A 23,548-nucleotide genomic window follows, 5' to 3' on the forward strand; every position below is an offset into this window, starting at 1 on the left:
TATCCAGCTTTTACTCCCTGTCTATCCCCTAGCTCCTCTGAGGTTTCACAGCAAGTATCCAGAATGTAAAACAGATCGTTGCAAACTAGTGGAGAATGACCTCACTTAGAGGCTAAGAGTTACTTTGGGGAAGGAGTGGAGAAGGTGACAGTAGATAGAAGTCCTTTGCTGGTGCATAAACTTTAAGATGCCTAAATTTCAAGCTACTGTATGTACCTTTTGTCGATAGGACTAAAATATATTACTTTGGAGGCAGGAAAGATAACATGTGGTGGAAAAATGCAATACCTGTGCCAAGCACTGGTTAACTTCTGATCACAGAACACCTATTTCCCCATGTGTTCACACAGTCTTTATATCCAAATTACTCCTTTCCCTTTCATGCTTAAAGAAAACTATATTCAAAGATAATAGTTTTGAAAGCAGATATTATTTAGAAGCACAAGGTCTAAGGCTCATAGTTAAAAGTCAGTTCTGAAAATTTTACCTTGGAATGTATATGTCTTCTAGGCTGGAGGGAATAGTTTTGTTTTTGTTGGAACCAAGAATTTAATGCATTTGCCAATCAACATATGTCTTAAGAATATTTTGACATTGTAGTCCAGTGCATTGTAGTCCAGCAATCTGGAATAAAGGGTCTCAGTGAACAGTGTATCTCTCTATGCTCTGGATCTCAGGAGAGACTGAAAATGTTTGAACCACAGCAATAAAGACCAAGAGGAAAATGTAGAACACAGTGACTAGTACCAGTCTGGGTATCATAACTGCACTCAGGACATGTAAAAGACAGACAGGAGAAGGGTTAAAAAAAAATTGTGAAGTCTGTTGCTCTGGGATTGTGCTCTTGATTGTGCAGCCTTAAAACTGCATCTGAAATGAACTGTTGCAATTTTACCCCTTGGGCAATTTTCAGGCTAGTAAGCATTTCTTTTGCTGGCAGATATCAGCAATACATACTACTGAATGCTCTGGAGATCCAAATGTTACTAATGGCAGCTTTCAAGTGATGATTGAGAAACTGTGTTGAAAGTTTTGCTTAAAGTATGCTAAGCATTTGATAATTAAGCAGTTAAACTTTTTTTGACATTGACTCCAACTATGGCATTTCCTTATAACCGTTGCTAATGGCAGATAATTTTCTTGATCTGGTGTTTTTGCTTCAGTGTTCATCAAGATATATGATCGGTAACAAAAGCAGTGGAAAAGATGCTGGAAGTTCCAGAAAGTCTGTGTTGAAGGGCTTTAGCAGACCAGGCTTTCCTAGTACCTGGCTGTCATCTTATGAGAGACAATAGCTCTGTTCTCAGTTAATTTTGTTAATTATTGCAAAAATTCCTGTATTGTTCTGTTCTTCTTCAGGTAATACTTTCAGATTCCTTGTATGTTCCTTATTTAAAGAAATCTCTGTAGTGTTACAGCCTCTATAATAGCACGAGCAGGTGAACCCCTCGGGTCCCCCCAGCTCAGTCAGTCGTGGTGGGGAGGTCTCTGTACACCTGCCAGGTGTACAGCAGGAGAACCACACTTGAACTTCAGTCCAGCCTTTGGTTCCTTCCCATCAGCAATTGGAAGGGCACCTGTAATAGCCACTGGGGCAAGGATGCAAACCTCTGACTTGAAATGAAGAAACCATTTGCTTAGCCTCCATTGCAGTTAGTAGTAAAAAGGGAATATATTGGTTTTTCATGGTAACATTTTGGTAGTGGGAGGGCCACAGGAGTGTCTTCTGTGAGAAGCTGCCAGAAGCTCCCCCTGTGTCCAGTAGAGCCAATGCCAGCTGGCTCCAAGATGGACCTGCTACTGGGCAAGGCCAAGCCCATTAGAGGTAGTGGTAGCACCTCTGGGGAGAGGAGCCCATGCTGGAGCAGGTTTGCTGACAGGACTTGTGATCCCACAGGGAACCCACATGTTCCTGAAGGACTGCCCCCTGTGGAAGGGACCCACGCTGGAGCAGTTCATGAAGAACTGCAACCTGTGAGAAGGATTCATGTTGGAGAAGTTTGTAGAGAACTGTCTCCTGTGAGAGGGACCCCACACTGGAGCAGGGGGAGAGTGTGAAGTCTTCTGCATAAGGAGGAAAGAGCAGCAGAGACAATGATGCACTGACTGCAACCCCCATTCCCCATCCCTGTGTGCTGCTGGGGGGAGGAGGTAGTGAAAATCAGGAATAAAGTTTGACCTGGAAAGAAGGGAGGGGTGGGAGGAAGGTGTTTTTAATATTTGGTTTTATTTCTCACTGTCCAACTCTGATTTGATTGTTAATAAATGAAATTAAGTTCTTCCCCAAGTTGAGATCTGTTTTACCTGTGACGGTAATTGGTGAGTGATTTCCCTGTTCTTGTCTTTCATTGTATTTCCTTTCCTCTGTCCAGCTGAGGAGGGGAGTGATAGAGCAGCTTCAGTGGGCACCTGGCATCTATCCAGGGTCACCTCACCACAGGGGAAGAGACAGTGAAATAAAAGGCAATAGTCCAAGGGTGAGAGAGCAGGGAAACACCACTCTGTCAGGAATGTGACAGGAAAATCCTGCTCTGGAGAACGGGTAAGCTTAGCCTGGGAAATAAGGGGGAGGAACTGCAGACTGGGTTTCGCATCCAGCATGCTGGCTCCATTTGAGTGTTCAACATGCCTGCTATGCTTAATAATGTTGGTATTTAAATAGTTTTAAGCAGGCTTTGAAGTTGGAGCCGTGTTGAGTTAAGGTAGAGGTCAGTGTGTTGCAACTGTTGGCTGAGCATTGCTAACAACTTTGTGTACTTTTACATTATTAAACTCCTTGACCAAAAAAATTTAGGTGTATGATTTTTAATGTTTGCAGTTTTATGTGGCAAACCCCAACAAATCACAGAAGGCTGTTACTTTTCTGCATCTGTAGTACTTTTCTTCATGGCTTAACTGAACATGTGAAATGATACTCTTGGGCCCAGATTTTTCCTCCAACATGCAGAGGAGTGTGTATTTATGGTTTTAAATTTTAAACCATGCTTGTCAAGTGTTTTAAAGCAAGAAAATCCCAGGAAAGAGAGAAATGGGTATCTTCCATTTGAAGTGCCTGGGAAACTGGTACAGAGCGGCACTTCACGCGTCAACCCCTGCGGGCACTGGCAGCAGCGAAACAGAGGAAATTTTAAAGAGTAGTATCGATGTAGACAAGCCCAGGGCTGCTTGTGTGGAAGGAATTAGTCCAGAAGATTTTATCTTCTGTTCAGGTTTGCTGTTCCCTGCCCATGTCACACGTCACACCTACTCACTCTTCTCCTTCCTTCTGACTTCCAGGAGAGCCTTCTCTTGCAAGTGAGGCTCCCCTTCCCTGAGCTTTGTTTGAATAGGGTGTGAGAGACATTAGCAGAGCCTTGAAGAGGGCGTGCAGCTGTATTGCCTGTACTGTCAAGAGCATTTAGAACACTTGGGATGGTGATTGCTGGAGGCAAAACGCTGCTTCAGACCTTTTAAGATACGGTTGAGTGGAGACTGCACAGGTATGAAGAGGCCAGTATGGGTTGAACGAGCAATTACAAGAGAGCACTCCTGTGCAGCTGAAGTGGGAAAAAAGTGTTTCCCAAGTCCCGACACCGCCTGCCCTCCCCACCCTCTTTGACAGGAAAATGTGTACATAATTTGTAGGAAAACTGCTTTCAAATGTTTGTAATTTTGTGTATATTCCCATGGGTAAAAATGCTTTCAGAGATCTGTAGTTTTGTATATGTTCCCGTGGGGACAGTAGAATGTGTGATATAAACCACCCTTGATCTTTGGCACATCATTTGTCTGTTCCTTCAGAGTAGCTCAGCCCTTCCTTGCACTCAGAGGTTGCTGAAACCAGCTCAGCATCAGTCCTGAGGTCACCAATGTCCTGAAAAACTTCATTCTGGACCCTCACCTGTGCACTGTTTCCCCAGGGGTACAGGGAAGCTCAGGCCTAAGCCTTCAGTGTGCCTGTCTTCCCTTCTGTCTCCAGCCTTGTCTCCTGGATGGGCCATGGTCTTCTCCAGTCCCTAGGTCCGTCTCCTTTTGCTATGAACTGGTCCCCCGGGTGGCCCTTGGACCTGTCCCATCACTCTCCTTGCTTGGGATTGCCATGGACCTTGTTAGCAGCACACAGCTCTGCCCACCGTGTTCAGATATGGTGGGACTGCAGCCTCTAAGTGCCCTGGGGTCTCCACTCTTTCTCTCTTGGAGCATCCAGCCCTTAAGGCACCCTGAGACCACAAGGCATCATAACAACAGAGTCATTTTGGGTGAGAAAAGTAACCACAAGAGATGGAGCAAACTATGTGCAAGATCACTGTCTCTTTATAAAGCTGAAAGAGTTGTAAGGATGAGAATAGAGGATGAAAATGTTTGGAGGGGGTAGCTATTGGGTTTGGGTTTTTTTAAAGCTGTTCCTGCCTGACACCAGCCATGCACAGTACTGGTAAACAACATGTGGCACACAGCAAAAATTCTATTTTCTCTCTCCCTGTACTTGCTGCAGGACAAACAGTGGTCTGTCCTTCATAGTGAGGGGTTTCAACTCTTAGACCATATTTAGAAGGTCTCTAGAAATGTTCAAAATGCCTACCAAAACCCCCTTGATTTTAGAAAGATTAGACCAGTATTGTTGATTTCTGTTGTCTGGCCTTCTGTTGTGGCTTTGCACATACATCTTTCTGTTGTCTCTTTTCTTAAGCTTAAACTAGGAGGTCTTTGTTCTGCATTTCTGTGGTACATTTTGTCAGATTTTTTATCACTGTAGCTGCAGTGATAAAAGTTTTTTTACAGATGAAACTGCTGCTGGTATGTCTTCTCCATTTTCTGTAGTGGATCAGAGCATCTGTCCATCATGATTCAAAGTCCTTCCCTTGTCAACAGTAGCACTGTTTAAGAAAAAACTTCTGTAGTTTATTATTATATTACACTTTTTCTAGGTGTTTACTGTTACATTTTTCCTTGAAAACAGTGTTTCTGTGCTTTCTTGTTGATATTATTGACATTAATTCAAATATTAATATTTTGTAGTATTCTTAACATCAGTGAAATGCCAAAGTAAGCACTACAGGATAATTGTGTGTGATGTGAAACTATATAATCTCAAACTACCTGCATTTTTGCCCCAGAGTTTCATTATGTATTCCCTTGTTCTTTTATTAGGAAACTAAATTAATAATTCTTAACCTGTTTAGCCTCTCCTCTGGCCTGGTTTGGATATTTTCATGTGCTTCTTACACCTCTTGTTGGATTTAAAGAAAAAAAAGGGAGAGTAAAAAACCAACAAACTTTAGATGGTTTTATTTTTCTCAGTTAGCAATTTCAATCCATTACTTCAATGTTTTCCTGTTGTTTTAGGATCAAGTGGTGAGAACTGAACGGTGTTTCACTGTGGAAAGCACATTAGCTCTTGTACTACTCACCTTTTAGTTTTTTATGCATCTTAATATGTATATTTACTTCATTTTTTATTGTCACTACTTATTGAGCACACAGTGTGCCTTCGTGAAGGTGTCTAGCTTTTCCTCTTTTTTTTTTGAGATAGTAATTTATTTATGACCTGTTTAACAAGAATTACGAGTGATTATAATTTTCACTGTTTAGTACTTTGCTTAAATATAATGTGTCATCATGTTTCTTCTATTTAATTCAGTTATTCTGAGAGGAATACATATATATATATAAATGAAATTTTTGTTTGGATTACAGTTTGTATTGCCAAAGTGTGCATAGAGTCCTGATCACAGGTCAGGTGCCAGCTGTTTTATGTGCTCCATGAACGCAGTACAGAAACCCAAATCCTCCATTTGAACTCATTTGCAAGCTACAGAAGTCAGGTTTATTAATCAAAAACTCACTGCGCCACCATTTCTCCATTTTTAGAGTACAGCATTTGCTAATTCAAATCTTTCAAATCTTTTCCCACTGTTATGTTTGATTAGTTCAAATAGGTGTATTTTCCGTTCACCAGCACTATGATTTTATCAAACAGCTTGCTTTACGTCAGTGTTACGTGCCATTTTTTCTGAATTTGCGTTCTGCATTTTGTACCATGATTTGTATGATATGACAGTTGTTTCCATATGAATTAGATTCTGTTTTTTTCTCAATAGAGAATGTTTTATTAGGCTCTGTATAATCCTCTGCATATGACAAATCTCTTCCTACCTCATCAGTGTGGTGTACTCTAGTTTGTAGCACACTGTGATCACAGACTGTTGACTTCTGTCATTCTACTGCGTTTCAGTTTTGCTTGTTAGGTCATTCTCTTCTTTCATGGCAGAGTAATTTTCTCTCTCTTTTATGCAATTCTTCATCCTACATCAGCTTCTTGAGCTCCAGATGTTACTGGTCTAAAAATGGGACAGAAATTAACCCTGGACTCAAAAGACCCCAAACACTCACTTTTACATTTTTTACAGTCTACCCTGTATGAATGCATCTTATGTCTCTTACAGGGAAAATGTTTTGGAAGGGTTCAGGGCTGTTTCACAGCCTGTCATTTCCATGTCCTTCTGCTGTGAGGGATACCTGGAGTAACCATGGGCTGCACAGATAAACCCGTTATCCAGATTCTCCAGCTGTGTTCCCCCTACCCTTTTCCTTTACCCCCTACCTAGTGAGCACTGTTCAGTGCTGTTCTGTCCATAGGCAGCCTGCACTAGTAGCTGTTACATACCTGGGGCTCATTCTCCACTTGTCAGTAATTGTGTGTTATTTCCATACCACAGCTTCAAAATCTATCTTCAGCCCCTATCTTCAGAGCTCCAGACAGGCCCTGCTTTCTCATGTTGCCTTGGTTATAGAGCTGCCCTGTTCTACAATGGGTACTGGTGAATGGGGGAAAGGAGGATCTGCTGGCAGAGAGGATGGTAAAGAGGGATATACTGGGCAGAGTCCTTTCCTAGTAAGCAGGAGATCTGCATTTCTATTTCTACCAGCATCCTAAGTAGTCAAAATTAATGTGCTGTGTGCTGGGGCACTTCCTGACACTTGCTGTAGCAGGAAGATGTAGGATGATTCCTGTTTGCAGCAGCAAGGTGAATGATGACATGTGGAGATGTGATTCCACCGGCATTGGGTGCCCATAGGCCTTGTTTGTCAGCAGAGCAGCGAGCGCAGGGTCTCCACTGTTCTCTTCAGTTCATCTGACTCAGGGAGCTGTTCCCAACGTCCCTGAGCTTTGCTGGGGTCAGGGAAAGTCTGGGCAATGGAGGCAATGCGACTTTCATTTTCATTTACGTGGGGGCTGGGGAGAGGGCTGCCTGTTTTGTAAGAACTTCATTGTGATGGATTAACTTTCCTCTTGAATGATTGCGTATTGTACATCCAAACGAGAGATTGCGGAGCGGCCCAGCGGCCCGAGCACAGCAATTAAAAGGCTCTGTGTGGGCAGAGAGGGCTCCCTTGGCACAGCCTCCTCCAGCGCGTGGGGTGTCAGGCTCCGTGTGCCTGTGCTGCCTGAGGGAGCCAGCCCTCTCCCTCTCTCCTCCCGAGTGCTCCAGTAGGTCCCTAATGAACCTCAGCGGGAAAAGACGAAATTCAGTTCATGAATAGCTTTACAGTCCCCTTTCTCCCGCCCACCCAGCTCTCTGTCCTGGGAATGTGCTGCCCACACAGTGACCAGAGAGGAATCTGGAGACATTTGCAAGATAATGCTGTATCAAATGTTCCATTCTCACACTTTCTTCTTGAATTTTCAAAACGGTTTACATATTTCCTTTCAGTTTGCATAAGTAAGCACACTACTCCGAGACTAAAAATGGGGAAATGCACTTCCAAATGTGTGAAGCCACATAACTGTAATAAATTGCTTTAATTATGTATGGTGTGGTTAGTTTCTGTTAGTTTCTGTAAGCCTGTTGTGCATTTCTGCCTGCAACAAGTAGCCTTTCCTGTTTGCTTGCCGCTGTTTACCAGTCTGGCTGTCCTCCCAAAGTAATACTCATCCAAATTCTCCACTTGTCAAATGCTCACCAAGAGCCTTTTTGATCCTCAAATGCTCATCAAGAGCCTTTTTGATCCTCAAATGCTCAGTGTCATCTTGGATGTTGCTCTGGCAGACAGCAAAAGGTAGAGACTAGGTTTTTTCATTAGGAATTTGGTGTCTTACCATGTCTTTAAGTGTTATGTTTTTCATCTGGTTTATGATGTTTTTAGAAAGATATAAAGTTACAGCTCAAGGCAGAGTGAATTCAGCTTCAGTCAACTAGTAAGCACAGGTGGAGGTCATTTATATCATTCTCCTCAGGCAGCCACAGCTCCTGGGAACTTGAGCAGTGCTGTTCCATGCTTTTCTGTAGTTACTGTTTTTCCTGGTAAGTGTCAAGTTCCTTTCTTTTTTCCTTTCATTTACTATTTGGGAGGATTGGGAAAGCGTGCTATCAAAGTGTTTTGGTTTCTTTATTTTTGAATGACAATAGCTACAGAAGCATAATTATTTTTACTGGTGGCTAAATAATATTTCTTACTCTTTTTTCTTGTCCACTATTGCCTGCATTTGACCTCTTGTTTTTTATTTCAGTTGAAAATGCTTTTTAACTCTTTCACCTTTTCTAAGGTAGACAGTTTTGGAGTTACTAAGCTGAAGCTATTCCCTACGACAATCAGTGTCTTGAGGTGTTAGGAGGTATGAGAAAAGGTCTTACTTTGAAGACTTTCAACTTGAAGTTGAAAAGGCAGTGGCAAAGATTAAAGAAAAGCTTTTCTACTTTCTGTTAGTGTTTTTCCCTATCTGCAGTGTGGAAGAGCTGTTCAGTACTGTTAGGATTAAATGCAGAGAAGAACTGATAATAAAATATTTTCTTCCTCTGTAAAGAAATGATTTTTCAGAAGATTCAGAGTCAATTTGGAGAGATAAAACAACCCTTCACATTATGGTGACCTGTCTGTGCCCATCATACCCCTAGCCTTCTCTGAGGAGCTCCAACAGAGCCAGCCTCAGTGGTCCTGTGTGTCTAGAAATAACCTTTGTGCAGTCTTTCCCACAGCTGGGAAACCGATAGTGTTCATTTATTCCTCTGTTCATAACTATCTGTGTGTGCAAAAGGGAAATACTTGCTCTTCCTTCCTGAAACTTTCTCTGTAGAAGTTGCTCTGCTCTCAGGATACAGTGACCATATTAATGAATTCATCAATCACAATAATCTGATTAAAGTGATGGGGAAGAAGGAGCCAGCAGATGAAACAAAGAGATTATTTTAAGATATATGAGATACCCAATTAGTCACTGACTCAGCATTTAAATGGAAGTGTTGCTCAAGAGATTTACTGGCAACTAGTGTAATAAATTACGATATATGGCTTTTCATCTACGAGAAAGGCTCGTGTACTCTTACAGAGACCTGTAAATAAGGCATTAACAAAGTGTTGCACATAAGAAACATTAGTTATATATTTTTTTAAAATTATGTATATATTTGTGTGCTTGTGCATTTTGCTTAGTAGTGGACTAGTGTATGGACCATATGTATATAGGGAGAGATTAGCATGGATTTTAAGCCTTGTACAGGTACTTCAGCCAGAACCTCATGAATGTGTTTTCAGGCATATAGGAAACTGAGACTTGAGTAGGAAGGGAGTTGCTCTGTGTCGCTGAGGTTTCAGGGGCAATCCCCTAGAGTACAGAGATAATGGAGGGGAAGCTTTCTGTCAGGCAGCATATGTTTTTGTGGCGATTACACTGTGTATAGATTAGGACTTCTGGGAGGGAGGGAGTGGGAAGATGTGCTTGGAACACAGGACCATCTGCCAGTACCTTGGCATAGTCATTTCACTAATGAGAAGCTTATTAGCTTGAGTCCAGCAGAGATACGAAAGGCAGCGAAAGGGGCAGAAAACTGTCATCCAGCTGCCATTGAAAAGGGGGAGAGATGGCTCTGATAACTTCTAAGACCTGATTTTGTTAGAACTATTTGTGCTCTTCTAGTTAAGAAAGTGTCAGTCTTCTTACTGCTGAAAAAATCTTTTCCTAAATTTTGTGATGCAATGTGGGACGTTCTTTGATATGGAAAATATAATAAACTGAGGGTGAGCTGGAATGGGCAAGAAGGTCCTAGGAAAAAAAGAACCCTGATTTTTAGTGGGAAGTTGTTTTTTATCATCAAATTACTGCCTTTTTCCTTTGGTAAACCCTTGAAGGTGACCTGTATTGAATGTTGGATATTTAATGTTTGTGGTGACATAGGCTAACTCCTGGAAGATAGAACCTTGAGAGCACCACAGTCCCAGCCCTGGCTATGCCAGGAACCTCAGAGAGTGCACAATCTGGCCTGTGTTCCATGTGAGGCAGACAGAATAGTGCTCCAGAGGCAAAATGGCAGTGGTTAGGAGCCTGTGAATTCTGTTCCTCTGACCTCACATTCCTGATTCTGCTTTGACTTGGTAAGTGTCCGAGCTTGTGCTCTCTTCCTCAGTTTTGCCGTCCTGTAGATCAGAAAAATTATACTTAGCCTATTTTAGGTAGAGCTCTGCTGCTGTTCTGTTGACAGAAGAGTTAAATGCTATTGTATTTAAAGGGCTCTGTTTTTCTTTTGACAGTTGAGTCAGACTTGAGTCTGGATGGCAGAGCTTTTGCCTGGAGAAAATGGTGGTTAGAAGTACAAAGTGGTTTGAGTGTTGGTATTTGGGCAATTATTTCCCTTTTGTTTGGTATCGTACAATTCAGGTTAGACTGGTAGTTAAGCTGAAGGGAAAGAATGAGAAGAAACTGTTTCCCATGAAAAGCCCTGTAATCTGCAGGTGCCTGCCTCAATGGGAGCATGGATGTGTTCAGGACACAGTACAAGAGTTATGCAGTTTGCCAGCCTGTTAAATAAGGCTAGACAAGGACAATTTCTGTTTGCACTGCTAGGATGGAAAAGGCAGTTTCCCCTGATGTTTTTGCTGATTTATGAGGTAAGTCAGATGGGGCATTGTCTCTGACTTTGTCTATTGTAAATCTGTTGAAACAAAAGGAACATGCATTTTCAAAAAAAATGAGTAGAAAAATATAGCTTAGGAGTGTCAAAACACCTAAGCAGAGTGAGGCTTAACTGAAAGGGGTTTGGTTAGTCATCCACTTTGCAAATTCTCTTTTTGTATTGAGGATGGGAGAAGATTAGTGAGATGAAAATCTGTGTTATTACAGAGATAAGAATGGGTTATGGCTGGGTCCCAAAGGAGAAAGAAGTTTTTAATATTATTAAAAAACCCAACCCTTTGCTGTGATTCATGTGTAATGCTTAGACAGTTCCATGCCAAAAAAATTACTATTACAGTGTACAGCATGGTGTTCATATCTGTAAATGTATGTGCAAATACTGACAAAACATAAATTTAGATCCCTACCCCATGTGTGTTGAATTCAGTGGAAATACTTCTGATGGTTGTGACAAAGGTTTGATCATATTATCACATGTCACAGATCGTATTCTGACTTGTGAATGTGGTCTAAAACCAAAACCAGATCTTCTGCTTTTGAATATTTTTTCCTACCTGCCGTAAAATGGAGTAGAATTGATTCAAAGTCTTAAAAAAAACCTTGTCCTACACACCACACTCTGCTGTGTTTTATCTACTGAAACACTGATAGTATCCTACAGTGATAATATTCACTTGCCATGTCACATGCTTTTTTCATAGAATCACAGAATCATAGAATATGCTGAGTTGGAAGGGATCGACCCATAAGGAGCACTGAGTCCAACTCCTGGACCTGTGCAGGACACCCCAAGAATTCCACCATGTGCCTGAGAGTGTTTTCTAAACTTGGCAGTTCATGTATTTTCTCTCTCAAGTAGTGGAAGAATGTTGTTGGCCCCACAAGGGCTTGGTAGGTCAAGGTTTTGGCTCAGTCTACAAGTCTAAAAGGCTTTGCACTTAGTGAAGCCATAAAGAAACCTTCAGCTGGCTGGATGCCTCTCTTAAGAACACAAGTGTGGCCTTAATCTGAAATGATGCTTAGGTGAAGTTGTGTATACCTCAATGTCTTGGGATGAGGGAGGAGTGGGAGGGGGCCCTTTGCTGATGTTCCAGTGAAGCTTGGAAAGTCAGGTGTTTGCATGAAAACACAGGGAATTAAATCACTGATTGACTCAGAATCACTGTAAAAGTGTAGAATAAGACAGGGAAAAAGAAAGAAGGATGGCAGCAGAGAGCTTTTAACTTGAGGTATGAAAGGAAATTAAGAAGGGAAGCAGAAATTTTCATTTAATTGCAAGGCCAAAAGCTCCGTTAGCTATTCATGTGAACTATGAAATTGTGGAGCTCCGTGCAGTGTTTCCCTTCCAGCAGCAGAGTACAGAGCTGAGTGCTGCCTGCATTGGGAGTGTTACGTACAGCTTTGCTTTAGTGCCTTTCTGGGTCAGTGCCTCTCAAACAATGCTGCACAGAGCTGCTTTAGTTGCGCTTCCATGAGTCAGTCTGTAGGTACTGACACTTCTCCCTGTTGTAACCCAGTGTCCTAGAGAATCTGCAGGCTTTTTTGACTGCTAATCTCAAGGCAGTTATGGTGTTCCCCGAACTCAGGTTGGTTGATCATGTGTACCTTTTTTCAGATGCCATTCTTCCTGACAATTCAACCACAGTCAGATTGTTGACTTCAAAAGACCAAGTGAAAGGATGTGGCCAAGTCTTTGCACCTGTAACATTGAAAGAATTGGTACTGCTTTCCTCAGCATTGTTCTGGCACTGCTCTCTCAGTAGTGATAATCTGTATCATTGTGTCATGGCGAATAAGGAGAAAGAAAATTACTAGTTTATGCAAAAATATTTTTTTTCATGTCATAATGAACAATAGGATCCAGGGTCTGCATCATTGATAGTCTTTCGAAATGGGTTTGTGCACCAGATTGGTCTACCTCTTCATCCCAGAAAACATAAAGGAAGAAGGATGGTAGTCAGAATGTATTTAAATATACTTCCAAACAAGCTGGTAGCAGAGACTTCTGTGGATGGATGAGGTATCTATTTCCATTCATGGGAAGGTTTGGTGATGGTTTGAGCGTTTATGTAACCAACCTCAGTGACACTGGGGAGCCGGAGCCCGCAGGGAGGAGGGAACAGTCTGTTCAGCCTTTGTGTATTCCTCACCAGCTGACCACACCTGCACTCTTTATCATCAGTGAGCTGGTACTGAGGCTTTTTGGAAACTTGCAGCAGTGAGGAGCAGAAATTGAGAAGACTGTGTGTAAAGAGAAATAAAACGTCATACCTGAAGTGTGGGGAGATCCTGAAGATACATGTCTGTTTTTGAGCATTGGCTAAACTGAATTGGAGGCTGAACGTTAAGCATACATGTAAAAAGTAACTGGATAGGAAGTTTTGGTTCCTTCTTTCCCTTCACTCTCCTGAAAAACATGAATTATTTTTACATGTTTTCTCTGTTACATGTATGCAAATTAAGCAAGTGCAGATATAGCCAATCTGCTAACAAGTCTTGTCCTGTCACAGTTTGACTTCAAGTTGTTGTATTTATTCCTTTAGAAGCCCTATATCTGTAATTTTTACTTGGTTTGTTGGATTGAGTGTCTCTTCTTGTTATGTATCTTTTCTGTATAGCCAGCTGTGCTATGGCCACTTATTGGGCATCTTGGAAGTTACTACTAAGAACCTCAGTGCATACAAAGGACGTTTAAACAGCGGAGTTGAACTGAATTATGGGCAAAACTCTATTTTCTTTATTGCAGTGCATCTTAACCGTCATATCTAACGTGTTTTACACCTTGTATTTGGGTATAGATTTTTGACTTTATTGTTTCTCCCCCTTTATAAAAAATGAACAGTGTTAATTTTAGTTTTAATTAGTTTCTTAGTGGGTGTGAATCATAGCTTAGAATTGCAGATTCATATAATTACATTTGTGAGGTTAAGTGAGGAGCTGTTTATACTTTGTTTTTCCCAGCATCATCTTAGATACTGGAGGAATCTCGTTTGCAATGTAGAGTGCGCTTCACTTTTGTTAAAATACAGAGATAAAAATAGGCATAAGGCAACTGAAGAGGCAACACTGTCCACATCAAGTACTGACAGTGATGAAGGAAAAACGTGAAGTCAGCAGGCTTCTGACTTAATTTTCTTTATTTAACAGAGGAATAAAATGAGAGAAACAAATTACCCTATTCCTGTTGAACTTCTCCGTGATAGCTGTCAGCTTCACTGGGGGCCATCATTTAGGCACAAAGCCTTTATGTCACGTTAGGTTCATTCCTGTGGGATTTGGGCACAGAGGTTTTTTCAGGCTGTCTGTCTGGAAACCTAACACATGATGGCCTGTCATTAATCTGGTTATTTGTTTGCTTTTTTTTTTAAAATGCTGTTTTTCTTAAGATAACAATGGCTTTGTGATTGGTGCAGAGGGATGAGGCATTGCTTTGACTGTGTGAGCTATGTTTATTAGGACCAGGGAAGGACTAGTATGAAACTAGGTGTCTTTAGTTCTTTTGGGAGCTCTTAATTTGGAATGCTTTGGGGAGGATTAGCCTAAACAAGCCGTTAGCAGAATGTTTTTAATTATCTGAATGGGGCAAAAGGTTTAAATACAGTGCTCTACTACTTTAACCCAGTAATTCAGAGAATGCTCAATGCTATCAACTTAATTACAGCATTGCTGTCAGGAGACAGTGGCTCTGTGGCAGGATGGAATCTGACAGCCTTTCAAGATATATCTGTCTAATACATAAATCATAGCTGTTCCTTCTTCAAGACCCTTCTTTGCTCATTGGGGAACAGTCAGAAACAAAGGGTGGGGGTGGGGAGGAAGAGAGAATTGGAACTTAATCAGTTGAGGAGGCTTTTTCCTTCCTACCCACAAGGTGAGAGCAAAAAGCAAAAGAGAACTAGGGGAGATCTTTTCCTAATATTTTAGTTGTGTCCATTCCCCCTTTCCTTACAAATTTCTTCTCACAAAGATGGCATAATTTTAGCTGCTAGGCTGCAGCATTGGGAAGCAGATAGCTTTTGGGAAGCTGATAGCTTTTTCCCCATTGACCTTGATTGTAGTGGATTTGCTTTTTTGCTCATTGGAGACATACAGCTAGCTGTGATAACAGGACAGAAAAGGACAGAGGCAAAGACTGATAGCATTAGTCTTTTAACACTTCACTGCTTGCATTGGCCTTCCTGAAAATGAGACTGCTGGAGCAGTCAGAGTGACAGGTATCCCAGAGCAGCACGGCTGCAAGCAAGCACAGTCATGCTGATGGGAGACAGGGGCCCTCTGTGCCATGAATAGGCTTATGGACAGGAATCCTTTCCTTTGTGTGCCAGCACACATAAGGACATGCAAGATCTGAAGTAGGGAATTGGATGAATGATGAACTCTGTTAAGCCATTTCCTTTACATTATCATACCACAGAACTATCTGCCTGCCTGTTTGTCTATCTGTCTATCTAATCTATCATAGAATCATAGAATATCCTGGGTTGGAAGGGACCCACAAGGATCATTGAAGTCCAGCTCCTGGCCCTGCACAGGACAACCCCAAGAATCACACCTTGTGCCTGAGAACATTGTCCAAATGCTTCTTGAACTGGCAGGCTTGGTGTTGTGACCTTGATGCTTCTCCTTTATCAGATGGCTCTGCCTTTTTCTTCTGTTGTGAAAAATTTGCTCGTGAATAACACTGAAGACAACCTATCATACAAGAGGGAAGGGAGGAATTTAAGAGATCAGTTCTAGAACTTTGAAAATTAGACTTCTTTCTCTTATCAGAAATAGAAGTTCACTAAAGAGTTTCACTGTGTCTCAGAAACCATTTCCCTTCTCAGACCAGTTCTGCTGGATGCACGTGAATGAGCCATAAAGGAACTATCATAGAATCACGGAATGGTTTGGATTGGAAGGGACCTCAAAGTTCCAACCTCCCTGCCATGGGCAGGAACACATTTCACTAGACCAGGTTGCTCAGAGCCCCGTCCAACCTGGCCTTAAACACTTCCAGGGATGGGACATCCCCAGCTTCTCTGGGCAACCTGTTCCAGTGCCTCACTGCCCTCACAGTAAAGAATTTCTTCCTAACATCTAATCTAAACCTACTCTCTCTCAGTTTGAAGCCATTCCACCTTTTCCTGTTACTACATGCCCTTATAAATAGTCTCCACATTTCTTATAGACACCTTTCAGGTACTAGAAGGCTGCAATTAGGTCACCCCAAAGTCTTCTCTTTTCCAGGCTGAACAATCCCAGTTCTCTCAGTGTTTCCTCACAGGAGAAGTGCTCCATTCCTCTAATCATATTGGTGTCCCTGCTCTATACTCGCTCCAACAGCCTGATGTCCTTCCTATACTGGGGACCCTAGAGCTGGATGCAGCAGTGCAGGTGGAGTCTCAAATAAATGTGTTAAGGTTTGATATGTTTTGATTGCCAAGCTCCTCGATTAACTATTTCAAGTATATACTTGTTAATTTCCGTTTCCTTCACTTCCTTGAAGATCCTGACAGGGAATGCAGTTTTTTACATAGTACTTCTTTCTTGAGCACTTGCAGTTTCTGACAGTAAAATTTTCTGGTAATTGTCCCTTGGTTTCATGCTTTCACAGATAGTTTTGTCTTTCCTCTTCCCCTTCTCTATGTACATTTTTCCCTTTTTTCCAGTTTGATTGGTGTAGTCCATCCATCCTGCCTTTCCATAGCTACTAAAAAGCCAATCCTGTTGTTGCTTGTCTTTGTGCAGCTTTGAACTGTAAAGCTATACAGTTCTTATAAAGTATTTGTAATCCAGGAAAAAATGCAAACCTCAGGTGGCTGTGATTTTTATTCTCTTTTCTGTTCTTTTACAGGAATTATCTAAAAATCTCCACCATTTAGTAAGCAGGGCTTTCTATTCTCTATTTCCTTTTCTCTGTTTCTGTATTTCTCTATTTCTTTCTGTTCTCATATTGCTGTAAGTCTTTTCCTATTTTGACCATATCGAGCTACTTTCTCTTTTCCCCATGTATACTTTATTGTTATATGTTTTCACTATGCTTCTGATTTGGACTTTTAAAATTATTATTATTTTTAAACTAAGGTCAGTCATGGTTCTTTGGTGTAATTACTACAGAGACATACAGAACTGTTGTCTGTCTAGTGTGACTTGGATTGTTTGTCCAGACTGAGGATAAGATCTTCATGGGAAAATAGTTCTGCTTGGTTGGGCTCCCCTGTGAATACTGTTCTTCTGACTAAGTGGACCCTGTTGTATTAAGGTTTTTATGCTTAAAAAAACTAAGCGCCCTTCTTATTTTCCTGAAAGCTGTTTTATCTCGTAATGGTGAAGGGGACCACACACATGCTCTCATATGTGTCCTGGGATTTCCAGACAGCATCTGTTACACTGAAGTTTGACCTTTATTCTGGAGTAAAAAATAAAGTGAAACTTCTAATGTGACTGGTGTTTGAAGAAATAAAACTGTCAGGAATACAAATGCCACTGCTTATTGAATCTCCATGCAGTACATGCCCTGACTAACAGGAGCTCCTGCAGGAGCCTGCATGGCTGGTGCACAAGCTTTTGAGCTTTCCCACTCTGCTGTTATGGGTGGTAAATTTGAAAGTAAATACAAACATGGGAAAAGATATGATGGTCTAGAGTTAATGACATCTTTCCAAAATCACTTAATTCTGTGCTAGGCAGAGTGTCATTTCCATTAGTAAATACTTTGATGCCTAGAGATGAAATGCAGTGTTGCCTTCTCCGTTAAGCATTTGGGAGGTGGTATTAAGCAGCTGTTGATAATGGTGGTAATGTACACTTTATGCTGAGGGCTTTCCAAACATGCGAATGTTTGCTTCTCATGGAGAACACAGGCAGAAGAGTGTGTATGGAGGAGGGAAATTGGAAATTGTTAGGCAAGTTTTTTGCCACCTTGCTTGGCTTTCTGTGGAAATAACACAATTGTCACCCCTTTAGTGTTGCATTAAACCACTCCTTTAATTTAAAGTTCTTTAAAATAAATCTTGTGGTGAAATCAGATTTGGCCAATTCCAATCATACTCTACTGATAGAAAAATCTATCAGCTTAATAATATTGCTCTGTTTTTTGTGTTTCATCACTGGCAACTTCCAAATTATTGCATTCAGTTTAAATTCCTCGTTACCCTGTTCAGCTGATGTTAAATTCTGTCTCCCTTCTTACCTGGCTGTGTTACATTTCTACTTGTATCGGTTGTGACAGGCCTTAGTGGAAAACTACGGCACTGCAAAGAGCAGTTTCTTTACCTCATGGCTATAACCATTTCTGAGTTTCTGTAAGTAGGAGCAAGTTGCATTTTTTAAAAGCTGAAGAGAAAATTATTTGTAACTCATTTTTGTCTTTGAGCATCTTTCCTGCATTTACTATCTGCTAATCCTTTTGGTTTTTTTAAAATCTTCTGTATTCTGGAAAAGAAAACCAATCACAGATCAGATTAATACTCCATCTTGTTCCAGGTCACCACTTTGGTAATAGTTTATATCAGAGTACAAGACAGTGCAACATATTTTGCAGTGAAACACAGGGAACTCTATGGAAACACAACCCCTATGGAACTTAGATTGAATGCTATTAGTTGGATGTTGGTATATCTGTTTGTGTGGGTCTTACGGACTACCATGGGGGTATAGTGGATATGTGAGTCTTATCCACTGCCATCATGTAAATTCTTCTAATAATTAGCCTACTAATTTGATTGTTTTTCTTAATGAGTTTTACTGGATTGTCACAGTTCTCTGTAAAACATTTCTTTACCTGTCTGTTCTTTTTACAGTTACATCAAACATTCACGTCTTTTGTGGTTTAGTTGTTTTGCTGTTGCATCTGGCTGTTCTGATGGTTACCCTGGTGTTTTGTGATCTGTGGAGGCCAGGCATGCAGGGCTTCTTATTCTGCCTTCTCAAACTATTTAGTGAAGAAACATAAGAATTATGGATCAAAACAAAAGAGGAAAAGCGTGTCCTGAGGAATAGTAGGTGCTTTTTTTTCTAAACTAATCTTTATCTAACCCGGAAAAAGCAAAAGAGAAACTTTTGCTCTTGTAGGTTTGTGAGGAGGGAGCTGGTTGCGCTTGGTTATGTGTACAGGCAGAGCAAGTGTGGTTCTTATTTGTTTACTAATTGGCTGTACAGATATTAAAGATTATTAGAAACTCAAAGGTCAGTGTTTTTGCTGAATCAGGGTTTGGATAAGCTGGAAAGGCTACAGGAGAGAGAGTTGCATATCTGGGACACAGCCGATGTGAAGGAGCTGCCTTTAGAGGCTGTCCGACAGGTACAGTAAAATTAGCTTTTTACCCTTGACACTGTTCTAGTCTGTGCCTTTCCTTGGGGTTTCAGTGACTGTGGGATGCTCTCCCTGGCAAGCTGCTCTATGTGTGTGTGTACACACACAGAAGATTCCTGAGCTTCGGTTAGCTTTACACAGTACCTCCATCTGTGTGATCGCTAGCCAGGTAGAGGGGTGGAGGAGGGTGTGACTCCATCCTTCAGTGGTTTGTTTTTGTTTCATAGTATATGTAATGGTCCTGACTCTTGTAAAGGCTTTGGCAATAGACTACACAGCCTTTGTCACACCATTGAAGTTTTAGGGAACTGATCTAGCTGTGACCAAGACAAAAGACTGTAACATCTTATAGCTTGCTTTGTTGGCTGTTTCAAAGACAATGATACTAATGAACAGGTGTGAGAAATCCTATTAGGATTGTGCTGGTGTTTCCAGTTCTCTCAGCTCATACTGCATTTGCTTATTCTGTGAACTTTCTTTTTCTTTGTGGTTCTTAATCCAGGTTCCTTGTTTGTTGGTTGGTTTTTTTTCCCCTGCACTTGTCATTTCTCATCTTGCCCCACTCTTTCTCAGTCTTGCACAATTGAGCTTACTGCAGTGCAACCCTGCGTCATCCTCTAGTCAGTGCCAACAAGGCTGTTGTCATGGCCTCAATCTGTCCTCATGCCATGTTTAGTGTAATGTAATCATTACCTTGGTTGTGGAGAGCGAACCTGCTCCTGTTAAGTAAATGTTTACCAACACTGCTGAAGGCTAACATTAGGGAAGAGAGAGAAACATTGTTTAAAGTCGTGTCTCTTTTATTTTAAAACAGAACCTTGTTCCTGAGTGAAGCGGCTGATGACTGTTTTTCCTTCACCAGACTGTGATCAGAGGTAAGTGCAGAATCTTTTGCATTTTTATGGGCTGACTATCCAGGTTTGGTAAGAGGAAGAGCTTAAGTCCTTTTGAGCGGTCTCATGTCAAAATAAGAGGCAAGGAATTAGGGAGGAGGAGGAGGCTAGACTTTTATGCTGCAGTGTGAAGTTGCACTCCTCCTTCCTCTCTTTAGAAGGATTTACGGAGGAAGCAATTTCGAGTGTCTTGTCTTCAGTTGCACAGCTGTCAGTGTGAAGTGGCAGATGAGTTAATTTGGATCAGAAAGGAATTTCTGATGCTGTTCTGGAATGTGATAGGACCGAGTGGTTGCTTAGTGCTAAATACTACTTTATTTAAAGGGAGTTATTACTTCCATACCTTGTGGGCAAATTTCGGGGCAATGTTGTTCAGTATCCATTAACTCTGCCTTTGAAAAGGAATGGGAAGGATGTGGGCTAAAAAGCTTTTAAAGTTTCAGATTTTGCATTTCACAGAATCTCTGACCCGTGCATAACAGCTGTAAGATCCCTTTGGGAATGACTATATTTACGTCGCTCCCAGCATACTGGAAGTGCATTCATGACTTATACCCACAGGAAATATCATAAATGTAATTAAAAATTAAAAATAGAAATATTGGATTGGTCTAAATTCTGTGCTGAAGAAAAGGAGTCCTGCTTTTTTTTTGCCCTCAGTTCTGTCTAGATGAATAGTGAAGGAAGGTAATTCTTTGAGTTTATTTAGTGCATATGTTTGAATACTGCACTCTAATGTAGCAAAAAAAGCAGTGTTCTGTCAAGATGCAGAGATGGAGGCCCCTGTGACATTTATGATTTTAAAGTGCCACTATGCTTGCAAAAATGCCAGTCTTATCTTAGGAGTGGAAGTTCCCACAGTCAGTGCAGTAGAAGAGGGTTGATGTGGTCCAGTGTAAGGTTCCTAGGTTCTTTGCTTGGAAAGAACAGAGATGATTTGGTTTTGTGTGTGTGCTGAACAAATCTGTTTGAAATACTTTCTCATGTCTTAGGAGTGTTCACAGGTCTATGGATTTCTCAGATTGCTTTGTATTAGCAGACCGTATGGCTTCAGCTGTGCAGAAAATCAGAGGGCAGAAAAGGGAGGATGGAAGGGCTCATGACTTCTGCAAGTACACTGGGTTTGTGAAAAGGAGATTGCAGGAGCTCGTACTTAGTGTTGAGTTCAGTGTTCAGAAGCTGAGGTGGTGAGGAAAGGTGGACATGATGAAATGAGGACTTTGGGCCCTACACATGCTACAACTCTAAACTCCTCTGTCAACCAGAAGCTGAACTTTAACCCTATTTTTCCTGCAAAGACTTTGATAATCTTTCCCAAATGAAAGATTTCTCCCAGGGCTGATCTGCACACAGCTCCCACTTTCTTTTAGCAGCCCCTTCCCAGCCCCACTCACACTGCAGCTCCATGCTTTCTCTCAGCCCTAATCCTGAGTTTTCTAGACACACACAGACAGGAGGTCCTTAGGCATTGGGTGGATAAAAGGATTTTGGAGGGTAAGAAAAAAGATATGTAGTTGGTATGCCCCCATAGCTCATTTCAGTGTTATCCAAATAATAAATCTTGTCTTCTGTAAACTTTTTTATCAGTTTTGCAGGTGAGATTTGCAGAGACTAGTAAAGGAGCAAAAATACCTTGAAATTCTTGATACAGGTTTTTGTGCTTGTGAAGAGTAAAGTGGTGGTAGAAAAATCTAGGGCTACTTCTGCAAACTCCAGTATAAACAGAATAAACAAAAATTTGTGATGGAATAGAATAAGCGTAATGACCACATTAGCATTCTGTTCAGCTTGAATACTGGTGTAACTCCAGAGACATTTGGTGTAATTTTCACATGTGAAATTGATAAATATTTATAATAAGTAAAAGAGTGAAAATATTAATGGAATGCTTCATATATTCTGTTCATGGCTAGAAGAGCAAAGGGAGAACAATGTTTGATTTCAGGTACAAGCACAGTAAATTGCTACTGTACCTTTGATTTCACTGACACAAAGGCTAGGAAATGGGGAAAGACAGCAAAACCTTGAAATTATAGCAGATGGAAAGGGGACCATGCAATTAGAATATACAGCCAGGTAGTCCATGCAGAACCCATTTCTTTACATGAAAGTAGAGTTATTGGAAACTTTGTTATTGTTACTAATTTAAAAGTGGAATTTCAGGCTTTCCTTGTGCTAACACATGATTAGTTCATCCTTAGAAATACTTATTAATTTCTTAATAATGTTTTAGTGTTTCCTGCCTATGCCAGCAATGTCCCACAATTATGTTACAGAAAGAGAGTGAGCCACAAAATGCCTGCAGCTTACTTTTCAAGAAACCTTCATTTTCCTAAAAGCCATTATTTTCCTGTGAGATATCTCAACTCTGTTCAGTTGTAGCAGAGGTAGAGCGACAAATAAGTCCTTTCCTCTTTCATTGTATTTTATCCTTTCCTGGTTCCTAACTATCTGTTTTGTCAGTTGGTTCCAGTAAGGATTTGTCTGTCGGGTATTTCTTTGCAATCACCAGTTCTTCATCTCCATGTCTGGAGCAGGTTACAGGAACTGGTTCCTCTGAAACTTGTGGAATTGACCTAATCATATCAGTGAGGTCCTGTCATTGAAACATCTCCAGAAGTATGCTAGTGTGTCTTCATGGCATCATGCCACATTTATGCAACAGAGATGAATTCTACTGCTTGGACAGGATTTGGTCTTAAACATTTTAATTAGTTTAGTGGATTGAAGTTCAGGAAAACTGGCCCATTAGCGGTGGATTTTTGCCAGTTACTATTTACATCATTTTTAAGGATTGGTTGTTGCTGAACGTGGGCCCGTTGAGTATTAAAGATGAGTACAAAAATGAAATAGCTGTCTGAAATTGTAGGCACTACTTAGTGTAAAGACCATGTAAGTGTAGCAATCTGCATAGCAACACCTACTAACCTCATTATCCTTTCCTCCATATAAGCTTACTTTGTCCCTAGGTGGGCTTTGGAGATCTTCTGTAGGATGAGAAATGTGAGCACAGCTGAACAGAGACAAAAACTTAATTACAAAGCAGAAGGGCATGACTTGGGGTGCTTTGGCAGGGGCATGTTCCTCTTCTGAATATATCATCTGTTTGTCAGTTGAATGGTTTAACTCTGACCCTTTTCTGACCCTTCTCACCATGCATTTTAAATGAGTACAGTAGTATGGTTGAGGAGTGCTGTGTTCAATACATCAAGAGCTTTTCCTCTACCTTAATGTGGAAGACGAACAGTAACATATTATTATTAGGTTTTCTCCTATAAATTCAAACACATGTTCTTCCTTTCTTTCACCTTCTTCCATAAAGTGATTCATATGCTTGTATATTACAAGACTCTGTTAGTCTCTCAGATTGTGTTTACTGTATCTGGCATTAAAGCTGTTGATCCAAGGCCCTCACCAAACTGCCAGGGTTTGTCTGAAAGCCATACGTAAAGGCTTCGGAAATCAAGTTAG

General features: G+C 41.0%; 1 protein-coding gene across 5 annotated transcripts in view; it reads left to right on the forward strand.

Moving 5' to 3' along the window:
* Positions 1 to 23,548, forward strand: part of NDST2 (N-deacetylase and N-sulfotransferase 2) — a 130,736-nt gene that overhangs the window by 58,706 nt on the left and 48,482 nt on the right. For 3 of the 5 annotated variants that reach the window (XM_017806878.1, XM_017806881.1, XM_017806879.1), the window contains exon 2: positions 19,999 to 20,059. The gene's annotated coding sequence lies outside the window, so the exon portion shown is untranslated. Of the gene's footprint in view, positions 1 to 8,266; positions 8,286 to 19,067; positions 19,173 to 19,998; positions 20,060 to 23,548 lie in introns of those variants that run through there. The other 2 variants (XM_017806880.1, XM_017806877.1) reach the window with 2 other exon arrangements.

The sequence above is a fragment of the Lepidothrix coronata genome, unplaced genomic scaffold (genome assembly GCF_001604755.1).
Source record: "Lepidothrix coronata isolate B3197 unplaced genomic scaffold, Lepidothrix_coronata-1.0 Scaffold17, whole genome shotgun sequence".
Lineage (NCBI taxonomy): Eukaryota > Metazoa > Chordata > Aves > Passeriformes > Pipridae > Lepidothrix > Lepidothrix coronata.